This window comes from Amblyomma mixtum, chromosome 3 (genome assembly GCF_055824585.1).
Source record: "Amblyomma mixtum isolate Tamu chromosome 3, ASM5582458v1, whole genome shotgun sequence".
Lineage (NCBI taxonomy): Eukaryota > Metazoa > Arthropoda > Arachnida > Ixodida > Ixodidae > Amblyomma > Amblyomma mixtum.
Window position 1 is genome coordinate 113,681,567 of NC_143014.1, and position 15,668 is coordinate 113,697,234.

Below are 15,668 nucleotides of genomic sequence, written 5' to 3' on the forward strand. Positions count from 1 at the left end.
CTCTCATGCTCTGCTCTATAGGATATGTTTTGACGATACTGTAACAAGTTTACACCTGTATCTTCCCATACGCTGTCTATGAAAGCCAAAGGAAAACGCGGAAGAAAAATTAGTTTTGAAGGCAAGAAAGAAGGGAAAACTCTGTGTGCCCGTCAAAATATTTGCTGTGTAGGATGCCGGGGAAATTGCGTTCCGTAAAGGCTACTGGCCCTGGAAGGCGAAAGGACTAGAAACCACCGAGACTTCCAGAGGTGCATGTAACAGGCGCTGTGAGCGAAATAAAAAAAAAACAGAAAGAAAACGAGAAAGCTACCTTTTTGACGAGTAAACAGAAGTTAAAAGCCTACACCTGGGATAATAGGTTTCGGCTCCAGGCACCACTGTTGCCAATTCCCCCTCAACCGCCCTCCCAGCTTTTTTTTCTTGTTGTTTTCCGTTACCTACACACGTTACTACTGCTGCAAGCAAACAAAATGCCTGAAACAATTTCTTCGTTCATTTCCCAGTTTCTCTGAATGAGTTCGATGTGATTTTCAGTTTAATATGAGGCTGTTTAAACCTACAGTTTTTCAGCTCTGCCTGAAGAGTAAAACCAATCGCCGGGACATGCGACAGGGAATTAACTGATTCCCGAACCAACATTCCGGGCGCACTGGAAGCCAATAATGAAAGTTTCAGGCTGTGCCTTTCATACAGTGAACGCAGCTTTCAGGGAAGCGTTTAGTAAAAACAGCAACTTCTCGACTGTATCGGTTTCACTCTGCTCACTTCACTAATTTTGCTGGGAACGGATATCCAAGCGCGCGAGGTAGACAAATCCGAATCAAAGTCCAAAGTGAGTGAATGCAAGCTACTTTGTTTTGTTATTTGGTAGAGGAAGGGAGAGAGGAGGACAAGATGAAAGGTGGGAAGGTTATCTGAAGTAGGATTCCAGTAGGCTACCTGCATTGGGGGAAGGAAATTAGGGGCTATAAATTTGAAAGAGAGGGCTGAACAATCTAGGACATATATGGTTGGTGCGTGAACCGTCCGGTTTTGTGGTACCTTGTCGAACAAGTCCGACGTCTTCAGGAAGTTGCGCCTAAAATACGTCATATGGAACACGACCGAAGTTTTAAGTAATGAGGACCTGAAGTACGCACCTACAACGTCCATCTGCTCCATCGGCCTCGCGCAATGAGCTCAGTGAACTACCGGGTTCGTTCCATGAAAGAGTTAGATTTAAAGACATAATGCGTTAGGGCTTACTAACAGCAAACACAATATGGGATGATCGGTATGCATTTTCTCACTGGATGGCTTGCGTTGCACTGGGTGCCAAGGCATGGGCTTCCCTGACGAACGTCATTTTTCGCCGTGCTAGCCGTTAGTGGTGAAATCCCCGGGTTTCGCGTACTACATGTAGCTTCCGAGGCCCCATGAACGCCCAGTGCACGCGAATTATGTTACCTTCGTAGTCGAGGGGTGGGGCACGCGTTCTCAAGAGGACGCCTCCAAACGCAGTCAAATGTTTGTCACAATAGATCCTGAAATTCCTCTAGCACTCACTTCGCCAATGTCCTCGCTGCCAACCTCCACGTTAGAGTCAAGAACCACAAACAATCCGGTGCCGCCGCATCAGAAACGTCCACTTTTGAAACCGATCACCGCAGTGAACAGCACCACGAAGCGCGTGCATCGATGTGGTGTTCAGCAGGCAATGCAGTATGACAGCGGTCTCGCACACTTCACTGGCCACAAATCAGCATCCATAATTACGGTGGAAAGAACAAAATTGGCACGCAGAATACAAATTACAAGACAAAACGCAATAACAATACGCATTCTTGGCATTAATAACTTGATCATGAACGTCATCAAAGAAAAAAGGGATGAGAGCAACCACCATAAGGATGATGCTGACGTAGGCTCAGCTGTAGGTATGCATATCTCTTAACGCTACCGATGGCACTCACAGCATCATTACCGTGGCTGTCGGTCTTTTTTTTTTTAGAACTTCTCTCTACCGGCTTTTTAGCTGGCATGTTCAAAGCCGCGAGTGATCTCTTTAGCCGCGCTGTGCACACACAGCTTTACATAGCCGTTTGTACTACCAACAGCTACTGCGGATGAAATTGCAGAAGAAACACATCAATTAGTTTTAGTTTGGCAGCAGCCGCTCTATATTTAAGCCAGCTGCTTTATATGTAAACAGACGAGTGCAACGCTCTTTAAACACATCAAACACATCGGCGCGGCACGTGGGTTTAAGAACGGTTTTTTTTTTCGAATAGCAGATGCTCAAATGTCTATCGCTGATCTGATAAGAACACGGCTGTGAGAGCGAATCGCCGTTACTAAGGTTAAACTACCTCATATGCGAAATGAAATGGCGAGAGGTATGTTCAAATCAATAACAGGCAAAGAAATCAGTTTCCAAACGGGATGATTTGCTGTTTGCTTTGTATACAACTTTCTAGAGCTTTACACTAAGGGTTTCATGCACCTGAGACTCTACTTTTGTCAGCTTTCTTTTAGCCATTATTTCCTGTGTGTTAGTCTTTGCGGCACAGTTTTTCATACCTGAGGGGGTAAAATAACCCATCAGCTGGTGCCCTCACATTCTAACGTCGACAAAATGAAGCCCCTCATTTTGCTTACGATCCGCTGAAGTGATGAGTGTTCTCAAAAATAAGGAACACAACTAATCAAATTCGTTTATGCACGAACTCGCTCATTCTAGGTGACTTTGGTGAGATGAGAAAAAGCGAAAACCCAAAGCGCCCTTTAAAGCCAATGAACGAACCCAACAATCCAGGAACCACGACGAGTTTACTCTGAAGTGAGCGAATCTGGTCTGGGAGACTAGCCTCGAAGAAAGTCGTCATTATGGCAGCGCAATTCTTTTTGCGTGAGTAAGCGCTGCTTGCATTATTCCTGATTTTTTTTTTTCGTGCATGCCAGCCTCGGCTGAAGGCAGACTCCTGTGTGTGCAGAGTGTTGACGACGCGAGGCACTTAGGTACGCAAAAGGCTGATGTTACGCTCAACTAAAACTCTCTATTATCCCCTTTCTTTCCTCCACCGGCACAAGAGATAACCCAAACAGCCCTGGGTTTCTCAAATTACCATATGGGGAGACGTGATGGCCTTAAAACAAAAAGAAAACAGAAATCAGGACCTCATTCGAGGCCAGCGCCTGCCAGCAATTCTTTTTAATGTAGCAAGGCGCAAAACCTTCTGCTAAGTCTTTCCACACTTTGATGAAGCGTATTCATGACGGCCTTCATGCGTTGAGAACAGCATATTTTCTCATAAGTGTTTTTTTGCTTTCTTACCCTCGTAGCGAACGCCGCACTTTACCCCGACCGAAACTTTACGAGTATTAAGTCGGAAACTTGAAAGCGGGCTTTAACGTTGAAGAGTTCTCGCAGTACGTCAGTCGCGTACCTTTATTTTTTGAAAACTTTCCGTGGGAATGTGAAGCAAACTGTCGTTTCAGGTGAAATATTTCTGAGGCTTTCCTGTAGAATTTTATATCTACCAGCATCTCTTTCTGATTTCACTCGCAATTGCTATTGTTATCGGAAGGGCAAAGGGAGAAATAGCGCAACCGAACCGGTGTAAAATAGAAATAGACTTGAAATTTTAAAATCTTCACGCCATTTAGGCAACAGCTGTTAATTTTCCAACAGCTAGTTCATTGCAAATCTTTAAAACTGTACTGGCAGTTGTTCTTGCAGATCTCATCATTGTAGCTTCGCACGTGTTAAAGATTGCGAACTGCTGTCAGCCAGTATTTTCTTGAGCAGGTTTTGTGAATCTTCGTAAAAGCTTTTTTTTTTCTTTTTACTATTGAGATGTACTAAAGAGCGCGTATTAAGCGCTTTTATCTTTTCGTGCTTAGTTTTACGATGGCTGAGAGATCTGCTTCTGCCTGCTAGTCTACCGGGACGAGAAAGAATCTAAGTGTCTGTTTATTTCCTGAAAGAATTCGTGTATTTAAAGTTGACAGCTCATAAAATATGTTTCTGTGGTCTACTTAAATGAATTAACTATACACTTAAGCCGCGCATCGCAGTTACTATCTTCACCTTCTTCTGCCTGTTTTGTGTTCGCGCTGCTGATACATATGGATCGCCACCAACTAGCCCGGCAGATGATGTTATCGCAGTTAAACAAGAGAACACGGCGAACTTGGCTCTTCCTAGCCTTCATGTTCATAACCTAGGATTATGAAGTAATCTTATTACCGAATAAATATTAAACTAATTTTTATTTTAAAAACATGAGAGATACATCTGCTCGGTCTGTGCAAGCCGACTGTACCTCGAAGCAACCGTTATGTACGTGCGCAAAAGTGGAGAGACCACGCGAAGTGACAGAACTGCGCGCCAGCGCTTTCTCACGGCGCAGCGCCTGATTTCGAGATATGCATAGGGTGCCTGACCAAATAAGTTTACCCGTCTTTCTACCCATTTCTTTCAGACACGCCTTTATACACAGACAAATCGCAACCACCGCCAATCCCGTGGTCTCTGCACTTTTGCGCACGGGTACGTAATAGCACTCAATTAATAGACGACTGATTACGTAAACTAACCAGCTTTTTTATTTTTTATTTCAGGGCGCAAGATTATATCGCAAAATTGAAGCCGGTCACCATCAAAGAGGAGCCCAGATTTTAAAATTTTCTGAATCGGCATTGTGGTTCAAAAGATCCAGCCTCAAATAGGCTTTAGCCGCCGCGGTGGTTCAGTGGTTATGGTGCTCGGCTCCTCACCCAAAAGACGCGGGTTCGATCCCGGCCGCGGCAGCTAGAATTTCTTTGGAGGAGAAATTCTAGAGGCCCGTGTACTGTGCGATGTCAGTGCACGTTAAAGAACCCCAGGTGGTCGAAATTTCCGGAGCCCTCCACCACGGCGTCTCTCATAGCCTTAGTCGCTTTGGGACGTTAAAACCCCGTAAACCATAAACCAATCTAATAGGCTTTAGAAAGCTGGCCGAGTTCACTTTATCGCGCCGCGCGTTTATAAGATGGTATCGGTGCGCGTTGTGTCGTCAACAAATTTGCATTTAATTTTTTTGCGTCAGAAAATACAGACACTAGCTCCTTATTGGCTGCATTAGCAATGAAAGCGGCGCCATTTTATCAGTGTGGCAAACCGGGAAAGCCAACATAACAAGCTTTCAAAGGCGCATTTTTAACCTCCGACATTTATAACCACAATGCCAATTCACAAATTTAAAAATTGGGCTCGCCCTCGATGCTGCCGGCCTTTATTTTCGCAATATACTCTAGCGGCCTAGAACAAAAAATTAACCACGGCGATTACTTTATTTTAATTAATTATTCGTATGTTAATTGAGCTCTATCCACTAGAGCCTTTCTCAAAAGTAAGCAGCCCAGGGGGTTTGCTTGCCAGCTGCGTAGTAAGGCTCCTGTAGCATTCGTGCAAGTCATACCAATTGGAGGTTCCAGGACCGGAAATCTTGTTTTCAGGAGCTTTCGAACGATGGGGATACATCACGAGCCACACGGTGGGGCTCGGAAGCGAACCCTCTGGGCCCTAAACTTTTGACAAAAGCTGCATATAATGTCAGCCTTGCTGCGCAATCCACCTGCACAAATCGCACCGACGTATCTCGCGCTGTTTTAAAAATAAAAATCATCAAGCGTTAATAAGAAACACCCGGCTTATTTTAGCGCTTATCCTGAATTAATGCCACAACACATACGCAAGAAAGAAAGAACGGCATTGCTGCGCATCTGGAAATATTTCAGCAAATGGCCGATAATGTGTTTCATAGTAGCCCATAAAACAGCTTGAGCATATTCAGCGAGAAACGACACACTAACGGGAACGTAGAAGTTGCGGAACATTTTCTTTTCTTTTTGGAAATATGCAATCACTTCCCCACTCCCCTTCCCCGCTCTATTTCTGCCCGTTAAGCTGCACTTCGCAAAAGGACCACCCACGGCTAGATTACCGTTACACAAACTCACGCTTCGGCCTAAATTTTAAGCATCTCTATCACTGCAAGAATTGAGATGCTATAACATAAAAACAATATGTTTCATAAGAATGAAGTGAATTAAGTTATATGGAGTCATGACGACCTTACTGAACTGAGTTAAGCGTAACTGTTTAATTGGTTACGTTTATGGTGTTTAATGGCCCAAAGCGACTCAGTCTATGAGGGATGCCGTTGAGGAGGGCTTCGGAAATTTCGACCACCTTTGGTTCTTTAAAATACACTGACATCGCACAATACGCGGGCCCTCTAGCATTCAGCCTCCATAAAAATGCGACCGCCGCGGCCTGGTCAAACCCGCATCTTTCGAGGTCAGAAGCCAAGCATCATGACCACAGCGCCACCGCGGCAGCCTGAAGCGTACCAGTGACATAGGAGTACTAAAAAAAATGAAGTCATCTTGCTCATCTAGAGCCACTTTTTGTTCTCACCGCCGAAAAAAAACCCTTACTGCTGCTATAAATGACGTTTGAAATGCTGCGCTCGAGAAACGTCCTGTGCACCCACTCTGGCTATGAATAAGGCGCCACAACGAAACGTCCATATAAGAAGGGCACAAGCACTTTATGTGAGTGGAACCAGGAGCTAAAATCATAGGCTAGAAGCGACGGACTATTGCAAGAGCCCCTCAACCAACGAACCAACCAACGGAGTCGAAGAATGCGAGATGAGCTAAGATTAATGAATGAGCTTTCCAGAAGCTGAAAAAAAAAGGGAGATTGTATTATTCTATATACAGGTTGGAGAACTCCTCGAGAACACATCTATATTCGGGGAAGCACTTTACAGGAAAATCCCTTGCTAATAAGATGCACTTTTTTTTTCTTTGGATCAGATCATCAGGGAAGAAAAAACACTTCAAAATAAGTAACTGTGGCCTGGGTGTCTGACATAACAATCCAAGCTCGAGGGGCCGAGATCGAGCCATATAGTAGCTATCTTTTTTGCGCGAAATAAAGTCCAATAATTCCTCCCGCATCACGGAATCTGTACTCGATGGGAATAAACTTTAATTCACGTCTCATTCAATTCAATCCATCTTCCTCAATAGAAATACATTAACTCCCTGTGGGTACTGAGTGACAGCGCACTGAAGGAAACCGAGATTTACTTTTACCAGCCAGTAGTGTTCTTGAAAATGCAGCGTACGCTCAGATGTATGGTGAATCCTGCATTTGCCGCCAATACATTCCATCGTAGTAACGGCGAATTGACCGCTCAGCAGACTGCGCTAAGGCCGAACACAACAGCTTATGTTGAGTACCAGCAGCGGGTACCCAGGCTTTAAAGTGAAATAAAAAAGAGCGGGCACTTTTGTAAGTAATCTTTTTTTTAAAGTTGGTGCCGCTTTTGTGACTCACTTGAACCGTCTGACAAATTTTGAACTTGATTAGTCAAGAAGTTTATCGTTTTTTTTTCAGCGGTTCAATGATAAGCAGAATAGCAAAGCAGAACTACATTATTTCTTCCGGACAGTGGGTTACTTTCGGGTTTTACTTAACCTAAGCGGGACTCATCTCTCACGGGACAAGAACCGTACATCTACGTCGGCGTGCAACTCTTTCCCAAGAACCGTGGCTTCCCGGAAGTAGGTGTGCATTCGAAACACGTGCCCAAGCAGCGAAACCATTTTCACTCAACATAATGGTTTTTTTCCTCTCTTCTCCTTTAAGCACTCTATTTTTGCACTTCTTGTCACCAGGGAGGAGTGCACTTTAAGGCGAAACCCTGTGAGCACTGTGTGCAGTGCCATCGGAAGGGGGCCGCGCCGGGCGTAACCGCAAAACCAATTAGCTTCGGAGCAAGCAAAAAGAGTCGTCTGGGAAGGAAAAGCCTCTTAGCAACGTCTTTTCTTATTGGCGCTGCCTTCTTGCCATCCAGTCCGCCGCCCAATCAAGGCTGTTCGAGGCGGACGAAACGGTCGACACTGTCCTCATTACCGCCTCTGTCCCCGTTCGGGACGGCGCCCGGCGCGCACGACGGACCACGGCCCACCAGTCCATTGCAGGCATCGCAATTTCGTTTGCGGCTGGCAAAGATGCAGGCGGTTGGAGCGCTGCTCGAACCCGGGGTGTCGAAAGGAGGCCCAGCGAAGCATTCGCCGTTGCCTCATGGGCGCAGCAAATCGTCCCCGCGTCGCGGCTGCGCGCTCAATCGCATCGGAACATTAAGTGGTCCCGAGACGATGAATCCATTCTTGCCGCCGTTGTCTGGCTAAAATCTCGCTCGTCAGTGAATGGGCCGCCCGGGTGACGAATTGCCGGCAACGAATTTGATGGGGTGCAGTCTGCGGAGCCTGTCCTCCCTCGGCCGGCCGCCCTGCCCCTCATGTAGCCTTCTCGTGTGGGGCCGGAATAGAGATAAATCAAAAAACAATTTACAGAGATACGCCATTCTCCGGCGAGAACGCAATCTGGACAAGGAAAAAGAATTGGACGTGCAAGATGTTTGCTTGCAAAAGGCTTCGCCGCTTGAGTGCCTTCAGTGCCCTAAACAAACAAAGGTTGTGGTTTCTTGGAGAGAAAGAAAGGTCACATGTCTTGCCAACCGGTAGAAAAATACAAATTATCATATTAAACTTAGGCTTGCAGGCCCTAGCACACAGTAAGAAAGAAAACAAAAGGAAGAAACAGCGTCCAGGCATTTCTGACAGCCGTAATAGGGAAAGTATACCGGTGGAGAAACGCAAGAATGCCATCTCTTTCGAGTTTACTGTAGCTACCAGAAACATATGCGGTATATATTTGCGAATTCCACACAGGGCGCCGACTCAACGCAGTGTCTGGATAGGATTCTGGCATTTTTATTGTGCCGCATACCCTCTCTGCAAAGACTCCGGAATATATTACTGTAAGAAATTCTTCTGGAAATGAGTCTGGACAACGTACGTCAGGAAATAATATACATCAGCCACACAAGCAGTGACTGTGCCAGACTCTCTCCTCGGTTCGAAGTATTAAGGTGTGCATCGGCCTGGAAATAAGTTTCTTTACCCCGTCAGCGGTAGGGCTCTATACTTGATACGTCGTCCCTTTGAACACTGTTGAATCTACTAACTTTGTATGACACTTTTAAGCTGTTATACAATTCGCATTCTCATCTAAGAACGGCCAGGTATAGATGACTCGCGCAACCACCAAGTGCAGGGATGCAATATCAGCGTTGGAGAAGACAAATATTACTTCAGGTGCTGGCAGAACAAGAACGCAGACCATGACTTCGGTTTAATGCTTGCGTTCCTTGTGCGGCTGTGTACGTAGACAAATTGAAAAAATCGCCCAACACTGGAGCCGAGCTCTTGCAACAAAACCGCCATACGAAGACGGCAGCCCCGTGGGCGTGAGTTCCTGCATACCTTTGCAAGCTGCGCACAACTCGGAGCCAAAGAACGGCGATCTATTCTCACCCGTGCTGAGCCGGTGAAAGTGCGAAGCTGCCGCGGCATTATCCGGGAGGACGGTCGGGAAGTGTGGTGCGGGGAGTCCACACTGGCTTCGCTTCTGGTGGTGCGAGGCTGGCGTGGTTCGCGAGTGCGGCTGTAGCGCTGGCCCAGGACGCGGGCCTATTCCACGGATCGATTAATAACGAATTGGTGAAGCTCGTTAGCTCTAATGCATTTTCAATGCAGTGCACTGAGCTCCCAAAGGTTATCTTTGCAGGTTCAGTCCGCCCTGTCCGTCCTGGGATCTCTGTCGACGAAGGGAAACTCCGTGGTCGCGCCTCTGCACGCAAAAGAGAACCCCTTCACGAACGCGTAGCTTTCGGCGCCTCCCAGACATACTCTAACCCCGTGAGATCAAAGTAATTAGTTAGCGAGCTGATCTTTCTCCGCTTGTACTTGGCATTCAGGAACAATGCGCCACTGGCTAATCTCGTTCGTTGTTTGACCATTCTCTCATCCATATTCGATAGCGACCAGTTGATTAGGCACCCAGGCACTGGAAGGCCGTGTGTTCCATGAAACCATAAACCTTTTGTGTGTATGCATTAGCATGCTTTTTTTTCTTTAGTTAGCCTGCGTAAAGCCACTAGAGCAGGCATTCGTGTTTCAAGGTATGCAATTCAGGCTTAAAACCACAAAGGAATTAATTCACTGGCATACTACCTTTCATCAATGAGGAACCAAAAACTTGATTAGTATTTTCACTGAATGCATGACTGCGGTTATTCCTCAGGTTCTTTCCACAAATTGTTACCTAAAAATGCCCATATTCTCTTCATGACAGCGCCCTCAATGAGATTTGCAGGTATTATTAGGAATAATTCACTTGGTTTTTCTACGCAAAATGCATTGTTGGTATGAAAGGCGGGCCTCACGGTTGAAATATATTTCACATAATTAATTGCAGTGTGAATTGCTGAATTTCCCGGCGGCACCTTTGTTTTGTCTGTGAGAAAGAAGGGCAAAAAATTTCACATATGAAAACTGAAGATTCTGAGGAAATTCACAGCGGAGCGCAAGAAATTTGCATTGACTAGCGCATCTTGTGCTTTGGGCGTTGAAGCAGCCCTTGCTGACCAGCTCTTATCTTTAGTTTATCTTTATAGCAATCTTTCAAAGGTACTTGGCTGTCAGACGCCATGGCGCTGCTTATATTGCGGTTACTGACCGTTGATTTGATTTGCCTGTACCAGGCGAGTGCAACAGAATCTGTGGCTTTTCTTTTCTTTTCGCTACCTATAAGGACCCTTGAGGCTTCAATGAAAAATCCTGGCGAAAATAAATATATCAGCATTCGTAAATAGATGCTGGCCATAAAGCTTCTTGGGATGCGCGCCGCCAAGGTCGGTGCCAAATTGGTTTATGGACCGAGCGGAGGAGAACTCTCGGAGCCCAGTTTATCGTGAGCGTCCACCAAGGACGAGCCTAAACAGATACGGGGATAAAACGAAGAAAAGGATTGGTTTTCGCCCGGGTAGACAGCAGATGTCAGCGACGGGCAGACGAGACCGGACAAGCAGCAGCTAATACAACGCTCACTGACCACGAGAGGCGATCGTCGGACGCGATGCGTTCGCGAGCTTCGTCTGCCGACAAGTGCCTCAGGATCGCAGACTCCGGATTTTTTGCACCCAGTGCTCGGACGTCCACAGCGTCCACGCGCCTGTCGGAACTTTCAGCTCGGTTGCTTTTGTGTTCCTTCAGTCAAGCATTTTTCTATCTGTTATTCATATTTTTTTCTAAAGCTCACTTCACCTAGCACACGCCAGAACACGGCGCATTCTTTGCTTGTTTGAAACTGGCCAAAGAGGCTATTCGCAGAGCGAAATGGCTTTTAGGTTGTGTAAAGTTCTTATGACCTACGTTTCACTTTTTCTTTCTTTAAGGACATCGTAGCTGGTCTTGCACTTTCCGTAGTTAACGGAGGTTCGCTGTTCAGCCCTCTGGGTGAGCCCTTCCTTTTACGACGTGTAAATAATGTAGCACCCTCGGCACACTGAATCTCGGAGGCTGTGTTCGAACTGAGCGGATGCGACCCCTCTTTGTCTACCAGCCTCACAGCATCGCCTCTATCGCGCTGCGTGCTACCGATTCTTGGAGCCTGCAGTGTGCTCTCACCATGAGGCAACCACGCAGCAGCAGCGGCAGTACCACGGTGTTGCTCTCGTATCTGACAAACTATGCGGAGTGCCACTCCAGCTCTGCGCGTGGCTTTATCTGGGGAAAAAACTCAGCATGTGGTATTCTTTTTTCAACCATACTTGGGTGCATGCAATCTTACATATATCTTGCAGAATGACACTCATCGCTTACGACTGAGTGTGGGCTTAGAATTTTCACCTCTTGAATGGACGTCTAAAGATTAGAATTGAAATTCCACACGGTTTGCGCTTTTCTTGCCACTTTATCATGTGTTCAGTCACAGTCATCGTCAACAATGTTTGTTGTCTTTGAGGATGCACGTATAGTGCACAAATTAGGTGCCTTCAGACCATGCAGAACCAAGCCTTGAGGAGGAAGAGAATAGACACTTAATGGGTCACGAGGGAAATTTGGATCTCAATAATAATTAGTTAAACACACAACCATTTTTTAAAGTTTTAGTACAGAAGAATAATTCACCGCTAAGTTGAGCAGTAAAAAAATTTGCAGCAGCACTATTACACATGCATTCTTCAATATTTATTCAAGCCCTTCCATAGCATTTTCCTTTATAAAGTCAGAAATAATTACAGAAAACTTTTAGATCACTTTCCGAAAGCCGCTTACTTGAACGACCATCAGAAATCTAAATATTACTCCTACTCATAATCATCGTCATAATCATGCAGGCCAAAGGCCTCTCCAATATCCCTCCAATTAACTTTATCATGTGCCAGCTGCGGCCACTCTATCCGCGCAAAATTCTTAATCTTAATTCATTCTGTCACCTTCAAGGACCATCGGTTATATTTCATTAGCATTACATGCCCTTTCGAAGCCCATTTCTTCCTCTTTATTTCGACTGCTATTCAAAAAGGCGCACCGCCGACAGCACGCCTAACACGAACGCTCGACTGCGCGTCCTGCACTGATAATAGAGTCACTGAGCGCTGGGTCCGAGACCAAGCGGTACGCTGTGTTTGCGGCGGTTGGAGAAAGCTGGTGCCCTGCTTCTACCCTAACATTGCCTCAGACCCAGCGGCCGACGCCCAGTGGCGCTAATGTCAGTGGAAGACACGCGCTCGAGCATTCGTGTGAAGCGTGCTGTCGCCGGTACAAATTGCATCAGCCTGTCATACATTGACCACCTCTGGCACAATACGCTGATAGCCGTTTTAAAGGTTAAAGCAGGCATGCCTTTTCATCAGGAGCTGATTGCATTCAGTGTACTGCTGTTATATATAGCAGAAATGCACTGTCTCGGCCAAAAGTACGGAGACCATAGGGTTTGCTGTTCAGCCGTGCAAACGGCTGAACAGTAACTGTCCTCGTCTGCCTGCCTCAGGCGAACAGGAGAACTGTCCTCGTCTGCCTGCCTCAGACGCTTTGGAGAGGCAGGGGTGCCACAAGTCGCTAATTACAAGGCTGAACAGCAGTTGTGGTCAAAGGTGCATTTTAAGTGATCACTGATTGCGTTCGTTGCTTTTGTTGCCTTGAATACTGTGATCTTGATAATGCTATATAAGGTGCGCCAGATGGTTCTCAAGTTGCGTCTGAACTGAAGCATTTCTTTTGACTAGTTTTCCTTCAACGTATTTAATATTTTAGAGTACTCGGTTCAATACTGGAGCCTCGCCAGAAAACTCAGCAGGGAGGACAAAGACGGTCTAGCTTGCATAAACTTCGTACATCAAACACGTCCGAAAAAAAAAAGAGAAAGACGCCTATAGCTAGCTGTCTTTGCGCAGCGTGACGAACTAACCAGAGTGCTGCCTCTGTACTAACTGTCCCGTCCTTTTTGTCTCCACACTGCTGCACGCATTCTTGTAACGCTGCTCTCTGCTGAGCTTGTGCTATCGGGACGTCACAGTAACCAAACAACAAGGGAAATCAGTTGTCTGACGCCGGAAACTACTCCCGTGATGAGAGCGTGAACGCAAAAGACAGGCTGTAGGCTTGTAGTTCAGTTTCTGATCACTACTTGCTTGGGACGAAGAGGAAAAAAAGAGAGAGAGAAGAAGAGAAGATCTCTAATCGTTTGTAAGAAGAAAAGCCACAGCACAAAAGCAGCACAGAGGCAAGCAAGGACACAAACACAGCGCTATTCTGTGTCGTCGCTCTTTGAGCTGTGCCTCCGAAAGCGGAGCAAACTACTCGACTTGCCATTTTTTACTGACGACAGTCAGTGAAAAGGACATGAGTTGGAATGCAGAAGTCACTCGTTCTATTCAAAAACCGGCACAGGCACGCGAACATGCACGGTCACGAAGCACGGGAAAGTGGGTTGCGACAGCAATAAAATAATAAATAGCACAAGAGAGAAATGCTGCTCGGGTTCTAACGAACAAATGAAATGAGAACTGCTTGCCCTATTGCAACTAATAGACTGGAGACAGCCTGGCTAACGTGTTTTGGCATCGTCTCCGCAACAATGAGCTGCGCAGCCACTTGTTAAGTCAAAACTAGCTAGGCTGCAGTGGTTACATCGGCGTGTACATACCACTCTGCACATCGCAGGTAGACGTAAAACCATTTCCCCTTCAATGTTTGGCACTTGTGTTCTTTGAGAGCTTGCCTCTTGCCAACTCTGTTGACTTAAATAATGTTGTCATACTTCAGAATGAATAATTCATAAGGTTAATCTGCGCTCTGATTGTTCTCGAGGAACGACGAGGAATCGAACTTTTATAGACACGATCGCAAAAGAACATATACACAAAGCGACGTTTCTGTGTTGATTTGGCGTTGTATTCTAGCGACTACTAAAGAACGTCATCCGTCGTTGAATAGGCACCGAAATGGCACACAAATTCCATAAGGTAACTAAACAGTCACATTAGACTTGCAAAATTTGCTCAAACTGAGTGTTTTCTTCGGACATAATCCTGCAGTAAACACTTTGTTGAAACATGTTAACCCCGCTCTCACTAGTTAGTTAATTAGAAAGTTGAGCGCAAAATGCTTATTATTTTTATGGTCTATACATTGTTTGAGCAGTAACCCTAATATTGTAAAATTATTCAATGAATGTCTCGAGCCGAGGGACAGGCTTGATCCGGCTATGATGCACGCCTTAATGGATGGCTGCAGATCAATTTCCCCCATCTGCGATGATTCAATGTGGATGATAATGTCTGTGGATGGCACGTTCAGCATTTCGCCCCCATCCAACTGTAACCGTAGTGGTGGCTACCATCCTCGCTACCAGCCTCCACGGTGTATGTGCAGTCCGGCTTTCGTTGAGTGTAAATCTGACAACTGTAGCACCCACCTCTACAGCCAACGAGACGCTCATCGACATACCGGAGCTGCACTGACATGTTGGCGATGTTCCTAGGGTGTTCTATAGTCGCATACAATTCGAGAACAAAGCAGCAAAGGCCCCTCAGAGAAGACCCTAGAGCCAATGGCGTCGACCGACTGCCATAATTTCACGATTAATAACTTTGCACCTGCTAATGTGAGATCGCAGGGGGCTAGCAGGTGCTTAGGTATGAACCACAGATTAACAGGATTAACGATGAAGACATTAGTGTCGGTTGACGCCGCTGGATGAAGGGCTCCTTTGAGGGAAAATCGAGGCTCGTTCTTTAGTCATACCCTACCATAATGACTTCCTGAGGTTATCGATAGCGATCGAACTTACACGTACTCGAAATACATGCGTAATCTATCACTCATAGGACAATCATTCAACCATATTTTCATTACCGAACTTAAAAATACGTGGTATGAGTAGGTCCACAATTTATATGCTGCCAAAATACCACAGCGCATTAGCTGGCCGGAAAAAAAAATAAACCGACTGGAAAGCTGAGGCCAAAGTGGGCGAAATGACGAAATCAGTAATGATGCATGTGCTATTTACGCCGCAATTAGTAGTGCTGTTTGAAGTTGTACCAAAAAGCATGCGCTATATGTGCAAGTTGTTAGGTTGTGCCAAAGCTTGCAAGGTCCTGGCCCCTTCGCCATCCACGTCGCCGTCCTGCACCTTGTATCCATTACTCTATAATTTGGATCCGCATGTTACACATGCTGCATCACTAAATTTTGTCGATTGTGCATCGCCA

The 15,668-nt window shown here is 46.0% G+C and overlaps 1 protein-coding gene across 1 annotated transcript in view; it reads right to left on the reverse strand.

Moving 5' to 3' along the window:
- LOC149351446 (nephrin-like) overlaps nucleotides 1–15,668 on the reverse strand; it is a 389,383-nt gene that overhangs the window by 100,628 nt on the left and 273,087 nt on the right. The window lies entirely within an intron of this gene.